We start from the raw sequence: 12,733 nt of genomic DNA, 5'->3' as shown, positions 1-12,733 counted from the left end.
GGGATTGTTTGCGCCGGAACACGCCTCCTTTTTTGCGCTGAACCGCCCAGGGAGCGCAAGTTCATTCACTAGTTTAGCGACGTGCTTCTGTGGAGGGAAAAGCGCGCTTTGCGCCGGTGCAAAATAGGAATGACGGTGTACAAAGTCAATTGCGCTGGGTGCAAGATAGGGCCCTAGAACATTTAGGCTGCAAGTGTGTAGTGCCCTTGTGTACTGCTATATTTCTATAAGCACCACCTACTGCCAATGAGTGAAATTGCATTTTCATTCTATCCCATCTGGCATCCCTTGCATTGTTCTGAACAGATGAAGACAGATTTCATGCAAATACCAAAGCGGACCTTCCAGAAAAGTTTACTTCACCGCTGGTGATGGTGAAGACTAGCACTTTACTACCCAATTCAATTTTCTGCATTTGTTTGTTAGTTAAAAATACAATTTTAAAAATAGTTTGTGTACTGTGCTCGATTAACTGAGACTTCTTACAGCACTTACATGCTGTTGCACTTGTTTGTTTAGTTGCTTCTATTGCTTCTATCTATCCTCTTTTGTAAGTCGCTTTGGATAAAAGCGTCTGCTAAATGATTAAATGTAAAAGTAAAAGGTGGGTGTGGCTCAGAGGCTCCACCTTCTTTGAGCTGTAAATCATCTCTTGATCGGTGCATCAATGTCAGACGAGAGTGAAAACACGAATGCGCTGAAGAGTCGCTTTATAGCAGAAACTAAAGTTGTAATTCTAAATGAAAAAGACAGCACTCAGCACATATTCATCTAAACGTCGCTCTCAGCAGTGTGGATGGAGTCTGGATGATTGTTATCATCGCTGCAAAGGTATTCAAACTTCTTTTTACCCCTAAGTGGAAAACGAAAACATAACTTCACAGTGAATATGTCAGGGACTTTTAGGACTTTTTTCTGTTTTGTAAAAGGAAAAAGTTTGGGCTTAGGTATAGAGTAAGAATGGGAGGAGAGAACATACCTAAAACACAAACGCACCACCTTCCTGTGTGAAAGGCGTCTCTTGTCCTGCCAGGGCTCTGACTGTGGGATTAACTCTTTTGAGCATACCTGCTTTGTCGCACCTGAATGTGAAAGAAAGGCAGCCATTGTGAGGCCCTGACTTCTTCGCTTAGCTCTCGCCCGTGCCTGGGCCTCTTAGCCCACCTCTGACTGACAATTAACCACCGCAATCAAACCTCCACCTGGGGAACTAATTGTTTCTAACCGTGCTTTTGTAAAGAACGACATGCTGTTTCCTTGTTGCCCATTCAGAATGGATTCTTTGGCTCAGCATGTGTCAGATTCGGGAAGGCATACCTCGTTCTGCTCGGTTAAGATGGAGATAAACCAAACCCTTGTAATGATGCCCCTCACCCCAGACCTCATTTCTGCCCAGACACCACAGACGAGGTGTGTTTGTGTATTGAATCACAGTCAAGTGACAGAAAAAAAACAGAACCAAAGCTGCCACACAAGATGATAGTGGCTGTAAATCCTGCCATTAAATTGTTTATATAATTTAAATATAATTTCTTTGTTTTCTAAAATCACTTTCATAATTGATAATGTAAGTTGTGTTTGTTATTAATACATTAATACATTATTTTATTTATTATAATTTGCAGTACTTTTATTTTGAAATGTCGGTTCAAGTTTATGCAAATGCTAACTTCACGTCAGACTCATATGCTGCCTTCACGTGCTAACGGAATTAGCGTAAACACGAGTTTTCGTGGTAAAAATTGCACATGAACGCTCTCTGGTGTCATGTTTACCACTGGGAAGTTCGGAAATAATTTTGATACCCAAGTTCCCAAGATGGGCGTGGTATAACCGTTAAAAATGGCAGATAGGAGACGAATATATATATATATATATATATATATATATATATATATATATATATATATATATATATATATATATAATATATATAACTTTATTTTATATAGCGCCTTTAAAAGCAGCTTCTCAAAGCGCTGTACATAAGAACATAAAATCACAACAATATAAATATATTTATAGCGCCGCCCCACACATTCGTAACCCAGAGGCATCAACAGCTACGGCAGAATCTCTGTGTAACTAATCCAGGTCGAATATTAAATGAAAAAGTCATCCCTTCTATCACAAAAACACAAACCGTTCTTGTGAACAACTCGATAGTACACGAGCAAGACAGTCCAACTAACGAACATATTACAATTATGACAAGATTAGAGTTACATCTATATATATATGTAGAAGTACAGGAATAAAAAATACAACTAAAAACAACTTAAACAACATTACATAAAATCTTCCCTAAAAAAAGAATGTTTTTAACTGGATTTGAATATGTTTTTATTGTCAATGTGATTATAAACGATATGCTTTCGTGTTCTGCTGTAATGTTTGCCAGTGATTCTATGATTTTCTGGGACCGGGAAATGACTGAACCCGGCGTCCTCCATTCTTTCCGACAACAAAGCACCTGAACACAACAAGCTCGTAATCACGACTTCTGAAGTGGGAAGTAGGAAACTTCCGATAGCATGTGAAGGCAGCAATAATTCACGCAGGCAAGCGGCAAGCACGGACATTATGAATGCTCCGAATAAACGTGTATTCTCGTCAAAAAGGACTTGAATTGTCATAAAAAAGATTCAGAGATTATTTCCCTTTGTCACAGCATGCAGCCAACGAGGTATTGTGTTTTATTTGTCTGTATTTTGTGTTAGTAAAAGGTCATCTGTTGTGCACGCTTTTGTGCGAGTGTTTCCTTAGCCAAGCTAATGTGATTTCGTTATTATGTTTTGTATACTGTGTTTAGTTTTCACGGTGGATTTGGAGAAAAGTCTTCAATTAAACCAAAAGCAAGAAAACCACTTGTGTCTGCATATTCTTGGAGGGATTTACAGTGGCATTCAACCCTTCTTTCATAATTCTCTCACAAACTTAAGCTCTTTTGAATAATTATGTTTGAACAGATAGGACCAACAGTTCATTCGTATTAAATGCATTTCTGGAAAACAAACAAATAAGCAAAAAAAAAGCCTAAAGATTGTTTCACTACATGTAAATAATCTGAATACTATACTTTCCTTTCTGGTTTCTAAAAGGTAAATAATATGCTGAAACATATATTTATTGAGCCAGTGAGTTGTTGAGCCATTGAGGAGTTGTTGAGCCATTGAGGAGTTGTTGAGCCAGCGAGGAGTTGTTGAGTCAGTGAGGAGTTGTTGAGTCAGTGAGGAGTTGTTGAGCCAGCGAGGAGTTGATGAGTCAGTGAGGAGTTGTTGAGTCAGTGAGGAGTTGTTGAGCCAGCGAGGAGTTGATGAGCCAGTGAGGAGTTGTTGAGTCAGTGAGGAGTTGTTGAGCCAGCGAGGAGTTGATGAGCCAGCGAGGAGTTGTTGAGCCAGCGAGGAGTTGTTGAGTCAGTGAGGAGTTGTTGAGTCAGTGAGGAGTTGTTGAGCCAGCGAGGAGTTGATGAGTCAGTGAGGAGTTGTTGAGTCAGTGAGGAGTTGTTGAGCCAGCGAGGAGTTGATGAGCCAGTGAGGAGTTGTTGAGCCAGCGAGGAGTTGTTGAGTCAGTGAGGAGTTGATGAGCCAGTGAGGAGTTGATGAGCCAGTGAGGAGTTGATGAGCCAGTGAGGAGTTGATGAGCCAGTGAGGAGTTGATGAGCCAGTGAGGAGTTGTTGAGCCAGCGAGGAGTTGTTGAGTCAGTGAGGAGTTGTTGAGCCAGCGAGGAGTTGATGAGTCAGTGAGGAGTTGTTGAGTCAGTGAGGAGTTGTTGAGCCAGCGAGGAGTTGATGAGCCAGTGAGGAGTTGTTGAGTCAGTGAGGAGTTGTTGAGCCAGCGAGGAGTTGATGAGCCAGCGAGGAGTTGTTGAGCCAGCGAGGAGTTGTTGAGTCAGTGAGGAGTTGTTGAGTCAGTGAGGAGTTGTTGAGCCAGCGAGGAGTTGATGAGTCAGTGAGGAGTTGTTGAGTCAGTGAGGAGTTTTTGAGCCAGCGAGGAGTTGATGAGCCAGTGATGAGTTGTTGAGCCAGCGAGGAGTTGTTGAGTCAGTGAGGAGTTGATGAGCCAGTGAGGAGTTGTTGAGCCAGTGAGGAGTTGTTGAGCCAGTGAGGAGTTGTTGAGTCAGTGAGGAGTTGTTGAGCCAGTGAGGAGTTGTTGAGCCAGTGAGGAGTTGTTGAGTCAGTGTGGAGTTGTTGAGCCAGTGAGGAGTTGATGAGCCAGTGAGGAGTTGATGAGCCAGCGAGGAGTTGATGAGCCAGTGAGGAGTTGTTGAGTCAGTGAGGAGTTGTTGAGCCAGCAAAGAGTTGATGAGCCAGCGAGGAGTTGTTGAGCCAGCGAGGAGTTGTTGAGTCAGTGAGGAGTTGTTGAGTCAGTGAGGAGTTGTTGAGCCAGCGAGGAGTTGATGAGTCAGTGAGGAGTTGTTGAGTCAGTGAGGAGTTGTTGAGCCAGCGAGGAGTTGATGAGCCAGTGAGGAGTTGTTGAGCCAGCGAGGAGTTGTTGAGCCAGCGAGGAGTTGTTGAGCCATTGAGGAGTTGTTGAGCCATTGAGGAGTTGTTGAGCCATTGAGGAGTTGTTGAGCCATTGAGGAGTTGTTGAGCCAGCGAGGGGTTGTTGAGCCCGCGAGGAGTTGATGAGTCAGTGAGGAGTTGTTGAGCCAGTGAGAAGTTGTTGAGCCAGCGAGGAGTTGATGAGTCAGTGAGGAGTTGTTGAGTCAGTGAGGAGTTGTTGAGTCAATGAAGAGTTGTTGAGCTAGTGAGGAGTTGTTGAGTCAGTGAGGAGTTGTTGAGTCAGTGAGGAGTTGTTGACACAATGAGGAGTTGTTGAGCCAGTGAGGAGTTGTTGAGCCAGTGAGGAGTTGATGAGCCAGCGAGGAGTTGATGAGCCAGTGAGGAGTTGTTGAGTCAGTGAGGAGTTGTTGAGCCAGCAAAGAGTTGATGAGCCAGCGAGGAGTTGTTGAGCCAGCGAGGAGTTGTTGAGTCAGTGAGGAGTTGTTGAGTCAGTGAGGAGTTGTTGAGCCAGCGAGGAGTTGATGAGTCAGTGAGGAGTTGTTGAGTCAGTGAGGAGTTGTTGAGCCAGTGAGGAGTTGATGAGCCAGTGAGGAGTTGTTGAGCCAGCGAGGAGTTGTTGAGCCATTGAGGAGTTGTTGAGCCATTGGGGAGTTGTTGAGCCATTGAGGAGTTGTTGAGCCATTGAGGAGTTGTTGAGCCAGCGAGGAGTTGTTGAGCCCGCGAGGAGTTGATGAGTCAGTGAGGAGTTGTTGAGCCAGTGAGGAGTTGTTGAGCCAGCGAGGAGTTGATGAGTCAGTGAGGAGTTGTTGAGTCAGTGAGGAGTTGTTGAGCCAATGAGGAGTTGTTGAGTCAATGAAGAGTTGTTGAGCTAGTGAGGAGTTGTTGAGTCAGTGAGGAGTTGTTGAGTCAGTGAGGAGTTGTTGACACAATGAGGAGTTGTTGAGCCAGTGAGGAGTTGTTGAGCCAGTGAGGAGTTGTTGAGCCAGTGAGGAGTTGTTGAGTCAGTGAGGAGTTGTTGAGCCAGTGAGGAGTTGTTGAGCCAGTCAGGAGTTGTTGAGTCAGTGTGGAGTTGTTGAGCCAGTGAGGAGTTGTTGAGTCAGTGAGGAGTTGTTGAGCCAGTGAGGAGTTGATGAGTCAGTGAGGAGTTGTTGAGCCAGCGAGGAGTTGATGAGTCAGTGAGGAGTTGATGAGCCAGTGAGGAGTTGATGAGCCAGTGAGGAGTTGTTGAGCCAGTGAGGAGTTGATGAGTCAGTGAGGAGTTGTTGAGCCAGCGAGGAGTTGATGAGTCAGTGAGGAGTTGATGAGCCAGTGAGGAGTTGATGAGCCAGTGAGGAGTTGATGAGTCAGTGAGGAGTTGATGAGCCAGTGAGGAGTTGATGAGCCAGTGAGGAGTTGTTGAGTCAGTGTGGAGTTGTTGAGCCAGTGAGGAGTTGATGAGTAGGTGAGGAGTTGATGAGCCAGTGAGGAGTTGATGAGCCAGTGAGGAGTTGTTGAGTCAGTGTGGAGTTGTTGAGTCAGTGAGGAGTTGTTGAGTCAGTGAGGAGTTGTTGAGTCAGTGAGGAGTTGTTGAGCCAGTGAGGAGTTGATGAGTCAGTGAGGAGTTGATGAGCCAGTGAGGAGTTGATGAGCCAGTGAGGAGTTGTTGAGTCAGTGTGGAGTTGTTGAGTCAGTGAGGAGTTGTTGAGTCAGTGAAGAATTGTTGAGCCAGCGAGGAGTTGTTGAGTCAGTGAGGAGTTGTTGAGCCAGTGAGGAGTTGTCAAGTCAGTGAAGAGTTGTTGAGCCAGCGAGGAGTTGTTGAGTCAGTGAAGAGTTGTTGAGCCAGCAAGGAGTTGTTGAGTCAGTGAGGAGTTGTTGAGCCAGTGAGGAGTTGTTGAGTCAGCGAGGAGTTGATGGTTCAGCGAGGAGTTGTTGAGTCAGTGAGGAGCTGTTGAGCCAGTGAAGAGTTGTTGAGCCAGTGAGGAGTTGTTGAGCCAGTGAGGAGTTGTTGAGTCAGCGAGGAGTTGATGGTTCAGCGAGGAGTTGTTGAGTCAGTGAGGAGCTGTTGAGCCAGTGAAGAGTTGTTGAGCCAGTGAGGAGTTGTTGAGCCAGTGAGGAGTTGATGAGTCAGTGAGGAGTTGTTGAGCCAGTGAGGAGTTGTTGAGTCAGTGAGGAGTTGTTGAGTCAGTGAGGAGTTGATGAGCCAGTGAGGAGTTGTTGAGCCAGCGAGGAGTTGATGAGTCAGTGAGGTGTTGTTGAGTCAGTGAGGTGTTGTTGAGTCAGTGAGGAGATGTTGAGCCAGTGAGGAGTTGTTGAGTCAGTGAGGAGTTGTTGAGCCAGTGAGGAGTTGTTGAGTCAGTGAGGAGTTGTTGAGCCAGTGAGGAGTTGTTGAGTCAGCAAGGAGTTGATGAGTCAGTGAGCAGTTGTTGAGCCAGTGAGGAGTTGTTGAGCCAGTGAGGAGTTGTTGAGTCAGCAAGGAGTTGATGAGCCAGCGAGGAGTTGTTGAGCCAGTGAGGAGTTGTTGAGCCAGTGAGGGGTTGTTAAGTCAGTGAGGAGTTGTTGAGCCAGCGAGGAGTTGTTGAGCCAGTGAGGAGTTGTTGAGGCAGTGAAGAGTTGTTGAGTCAGCGAGGATTGTTGAGTCAGCGAGGAGTTGAGTCAGTGAGGAGTTGATGAGTCAGTGAGGAGTTGTTGAGTCAGTGAGGAGTTGTTGAGTCAGCAAGGAGTTGTTGAGTCAGTGAGGAGTTGTTGAGTCAGTGAGGAGTTGTTGAGTCAGTGAGGAGTTGTTGAGCCAGTGAGGAGTTGTTGAGTCAGTGAGGAGTTGTTGAGTCAGTGAGGAGTTGTTGAGTCAGTGAGGAGTTGAGTCAGTGAGGAGTTGTTGAGTCAGTGAGGAGTTGTTGAGCCAGCAAGGAGTTGTTGAGCCAGTGAGGAGTTGTTGAGTCAGTGAGGAGTTGTTGAGTCAGTGAGGAGTTGTTGAGCCAGCGAGGAGTTGTTGAGTCAGCGAGGAGTTGTTGAGTCAGTGAGGAGTTGTTGAGTCAGTGAGGAGTTGTTGAGCCAGTGAGGAGTTGTTGAGTCAGTGAGGAGTTGAGTCAGTGAGGAGTTGTTGAGTCAGTGAGGAGTTGTTGAGCCAGTGAGGATTTGTTGAGCCAGCGAAGAGTTGTTGAGTCAGCGAGGAGTTGTTAAGTCAGTGAGGAGTTGTTGAGCCAGTGAGGAGTTGTTGAGCCAGCGAGGAGTTGTTGAGCCAGCGAGGAGTTGTTGAGTCAGCGAGGAGTTGTTAAGTCAGTGAGGAGCTGTTGAGCCAGTGAGGAGTTGTTGAGTCAGTGAGGAGTTGAGTCAGTGAGGAGTTGTTGAGTCAGTGAGGAGTTGTTGAGCCAGCGAGGATTTGTTGAGCCAGAGAAGAGTTGTTGAGTCAGCGAGGAGTTGTTAAGTCAGTGAGGAGTTGTTGAGCCAGTGAGGAGTTGTTGAGTGAGTGAGGAGTTGTTGAGCCAGTGAGGAGTTGTTGAGCCAGTGAGGAGTTGTTGAGCCAGAGAGGAGTTGTTGAGTCAGTGAGGAGTTGTTGAGTCAGTGAGGAGTTTTTGAGCCAGCGAGGAGTTGTTGAGTCAGCGAGGAGTTGTTGAGTCAGTGAGGAGCTGTTGAGCCAGTGAGGAGTTGTTGAGTCAGTGAGGAGTTGAGTCAGTGAGGAGTTGTTGAGTCAGTGCGGAGTTGTTGAGTCAGCGAGGATTTGTTGAGCCAGCGAAGAGTTGTAGAGTCAGCGAGGAGTTGTTATGTCAGTGAGGAGTTGTTGAGCCAGTGAGGAGTTGTTGAGCCAGCGAGGAGTTGTTGAGCCAGCGAGGAGTTGTTGAGCCAGCGAGGAGTTGTTGAGCCAGCGAGGAGTTGTTGAGTCAGTGAGGAGCTGTTGAGCCAGTGAGGAGTTGTTGAGTCAGTGAGGAGTTGAGTCAGTGAGGAGTTGTTGAGTCAGTGAGGAGTTGTTGAGCCAGCGAGGATTTGTTGAGCCAGCGAAGAGTTGTTGAGTCAGCGAGGAGTTGTTAAGTCAGTGAGGAGTTGTTGAGCCAGTGAGGAGTTGTTGAGCCAGTGAGGAGTTGTTGAGTGAGTGAGGAGTTGTTGAGCCAGTGAGGAGTTGTTGAGTCAGTGAGGAGTTGATGAGTCAGTGAGGAGTTGTTGAGCCAGTGAGGAGTTGTTGAGCCAGAGAGGAGTTGATGAGTCAGCGAGGAGTTGATGAGTCAGCGAGGAGTTGATGAGTCAGCGAGGAGTTGATGAGTCAGTGAGGAGTTGTTGAGCCAGTGAGGAGTTGATGAGTCAGTGAGGAGTTGATGAGTCAGTGAGGAGTTGATGAGTCAGTGAGTTGATGAACCAGTAATGAGTTGTTGAGTCAGCGAGGAGTTGTTGAGCCAGCGAGGAGTTGTTGAGTCAGCGAGGAGTTGTTGAGCCAGTGAGGAGTTGTTGAGCCAGTGAGGAGTTGCTGAGCCAGTGAGGAGTTGTTAAGCCAGTGAGGAGTTGTTGAGCCAGTGAGAAGTTATTGAGCCAGTGAGGAGTTGTTGAGCCAGCGAGGAGTTGATGAGTCAGCGAGGAGTTGATGAGTCAGCGAGGAGTTGATGAGTCAGTGAAGAGTTGATGAGTCAGCGAGGAGTTGATGAGTCAGTGAAGAGTTGATGAGTCAGTGAGGAGTTGTTGAGCCAGTGAAGAGTTGATGAGTCAGCGAGGAGTTGATGAGTCAGCGAGGAGTTGTTGAGCCAGTGAGGAGTTGTTGAGTCAGTGTCAGTGAGTCAGCCAGTGAGGAATCGGTGAGTTGTTAAGTCAGTTAGTTATTGAATTAACGAGTTGTTAAGTCAGCGAGTTGTTGAGTCAGTTAATCAGTGAGTTGTTGAGTCAGTTAGCTATTGAATTAGCGAGTTTTTGAGTCAAGACCAGCTGCGAAAACCTACAGGTTTAATAAAAATATTTTTAAACTTTAACCAAACATTATAGACGCAACATACAGACAGTGTGCATAATGTAACTAAAGTTCAAGCAAAATCTCTTAGGTTAGTGTTAGCTATTATAGCAATCATTTTAGTCATACATCATGGATGACCTATAGTCAATGCTGATTTAAGAGAGAAACTGTAAGAGGTTTATTTAATATCATGATATTACCATGCAAGTGTATCAGAGATATGCAGCTGGAATGAAGAGTATGATGAGAGGCCACAGTCCAACAGTATCTGTCTCTGTGTGTCTGAAACAGAGTGTGACAGAACACAAAGAACTACACACAGGACTCTATGATGGACAGCTAAAGTTTTACCCTGAACCTCTGTGCTACACACACACAAAAGTGTAAGAGGCTGATATTTTTCTGGAATGTTCTTGTCAAAGAGGACTGACGCATAACCATTGACCATTCAGAGATGTGTGTGTGTGTGTACATGCATGTTTTCAGAGTTCATGCGTCTATCTCTTCACCTGTGTTTATGTTATCTGACTGACAGCGTCACACTCTCCGGCAGCTGTAAGGCTTGTCTTGGTGCAAAAAATCTTTAGATCATTTTTTTACTGCTACGTTTATCCAAAATTATGAACTTATTGTAAAGAAATAAGCCATGAGATGTCATACATCTTTATATTATGATTATTTTAGATTATACTACAATACAGAGATGTTTGCAAATTTGTTAATTTCACAAACAATTATTCTGCCAAATATAATTTATTAGCTTAAATATTTTGTTTATGGTTGACAATGTAACAATGAAAAATGATTCTATGAAAGGTGAGAACAAGATATTCTATATTAATTTACTTTGCATTATTTCCCCTTGGGAAATAAGTCTAATTGTATCAAGTGTGCACTTAGTTCCGGGTTTGTTTTCAATCCTCAAATAAAGATTTGAACAGTTCTGAATCAGCGTATTGATTCATGATTTGGAAATCACGTGACATTGGTGATCCAAATCATGAATCAACACGTTGATTCATAACCGTTCTAATCTTTATTTGAGGATTGAAAACAGACCCGGGAGAGAACACAATGCTGAATAAAGTTAGATTAATCAGATTATGTCACATATGGACTACTTTGATTATATTGTTATCCTTTCTGGACATGGACAGTATAGTGTGCATACACTTGCATACGCTCTCGGACTAAATATAAAATATCTTAAACTGTGTGTGAAGATGAACAGAGGTCTTACGGGTGTGGAACGACATTAGGGTGAGTCATTAATGACATAAATTTCCTTTTTTGGTGAACTAACTCTTTAAGTTAAAATAATTGTATTCAATATAAATGTAAACTATTTTTTAATTCAGTTTTAAATAACCGAAAAACATTACATTCAGTTTACACTTATGGACCCCCCCCCCCAACACACACACACACACACCTTCTTTCTCTCCTCAGTCTCTGTGGTTTGAACTGTCATGATGAGTGTGGCCCCTGTGCCGTCACTGTTGGGGGTCCTGTAGAAACATGCAGAGCTCTCCTCAGCGCACACATCCGCACAGGTGACTGGAAACAGGAGCTGAGAGAGTGTCTCTCGCTGAGTGTTTAAGTGCTGTCTGTAGTGGTGTTCTGTTACCCTGCTCTCTGCCCGACCTCACACACACACACACACACACACACACAGCATCAAAGCCGGTCTCTCCATCACTCGCTGTGTGCTGATGTCAGTGCTGGAGAAAGCATTTGATTTGGTGTGTTTAAAGAGACAAATCTGCCACTGAATGCAATTTCATGAAGCCAAATCCTGTTTAAAGATTTCTCACACTTCAAATAGAAAGTTTAAATTTACTTAATTAATATTCCTGATCTTATTATGAACAACTCGTCAGTGCATGTTATTTCATTTATTTAAGTCAAGATGAGTCAAGTCACCTTAATTTATATAGTGCTTTTTACAATAGATATTGTTTCCAGCTTTACAGTGATAATAGGATATTTTATTGTTGCGTGCCCGTGTCTAGGTGTAGGTCTTCCATCTGATCTGGATACCCCCCGGATACAGCTGACTACATCATGCCGTGTGGTCATGTCTAAACGCAGGTCCTTTATCTGATCTGGATACGACCCGGATCCGGGTGACTAAATCATGCGTTGTGGCCGTGTGTAGGTGCAGGTCCTTCATCTGATCTGGATACGGCCCGGATCCGGCTGACTACATCATGCCTAGTGGTCGTGTCTAAGCGCAGGTCCTCCATCTGACCTGGATCCGGCCTGAATCCGGCTGACTACATCATGCCTTGTGCTCGTGTCTAAGCTCAGGTCCTCCATCTGATCTGGATACGGCCCGGATCCGGCTGACTACATCATGCCTTGTGGTCGTGTCTAAACGCAGGTCCTTCATCTGATCTAAATACGACCCAGATCCAGGTGACTTAATCATGCATTGTGGTCGTGTCTAGGTGCAGGTCCTTCATCTGATCTGGATCCGGCCCGGATCCGGCTGACTACATCATGATTTGTGGTCGTGTCTAGGTGCAGGTCCTCCATCTGATTCCTTCATCACACACACATATTCTCTCCTCGCTCTCTCTTCTCTCAGAGACAGAAGTCTCCAAACTCATCCTTTTCAATCTCCCTACTACCTGTCCGCTTGATCTTATACCCACTCATCTCCTTTTCCCAGGAACTTAATTTGGACTCTGCTGTCGAAACACACGGAGTACCACCCCAAAGTCCCTAGTTCTTGGGGAAAGTTTCTGGAGTGGAAACACAGCAGTTAATGATCAGTGAAACTTCACAGACAACATTGATAGAACTGCCCGGGCCAACTTATTTACCTTATACTACAGTAGGAGGAAAAGATTTCTCACACTTCAAATAGAAAGTTTAAATTTACTTTAATTACTTAAATTTACTCCTGATCTTATTGTGAATAACTCATCAGTGCATGTTATTGCATTTATTTAAGTCAAGATGAGTCAAGTCACCTTAATTTATATAGCGCTATTTTACAATTGATATTGTTTCCAGCTTTACAGTGATAATAGGATATTTTATTGTTGTGTGCCCGTGTCTAGGTGTGGGTCCTCCATCTGATCTGGATAAGGCCCGGATCCGGCTGACTACATTATGCGTTGTGGTCGTGTCTAAGCGCAGGTCCTCCATCTGATCTGGATACGGCCCGGATCCGGCTGACTAAATCTTGCGTTGTGGTCGTGTCTAAGCACAGGTCCTCCATCTGATCTGGATACCGCCCGGATACGGCTGACTACATCATGCGTTGTGGTCATGTCTAAACGCAGGTCTTTCATCTGATCCGGATACGGCCCGG

This window comes from Pseudorasbora parva, chromosome 13 (genome assembly GCF_024679245.1).
Source record: "Pseudorasbora parva isolate DD20220531a chromosome 13, ASM2467924v1, whole genome shotgun sequence".
Taxonomy (NCBI): Eukaryota; Metazoa; Chordata; class Actinopteri; order Cypriniformes; family Gobionidae; genus Pseudorasbora; species Pseudorasbora parva.
Note: the sequence above shows the minus strand (reverse complement) of the source record.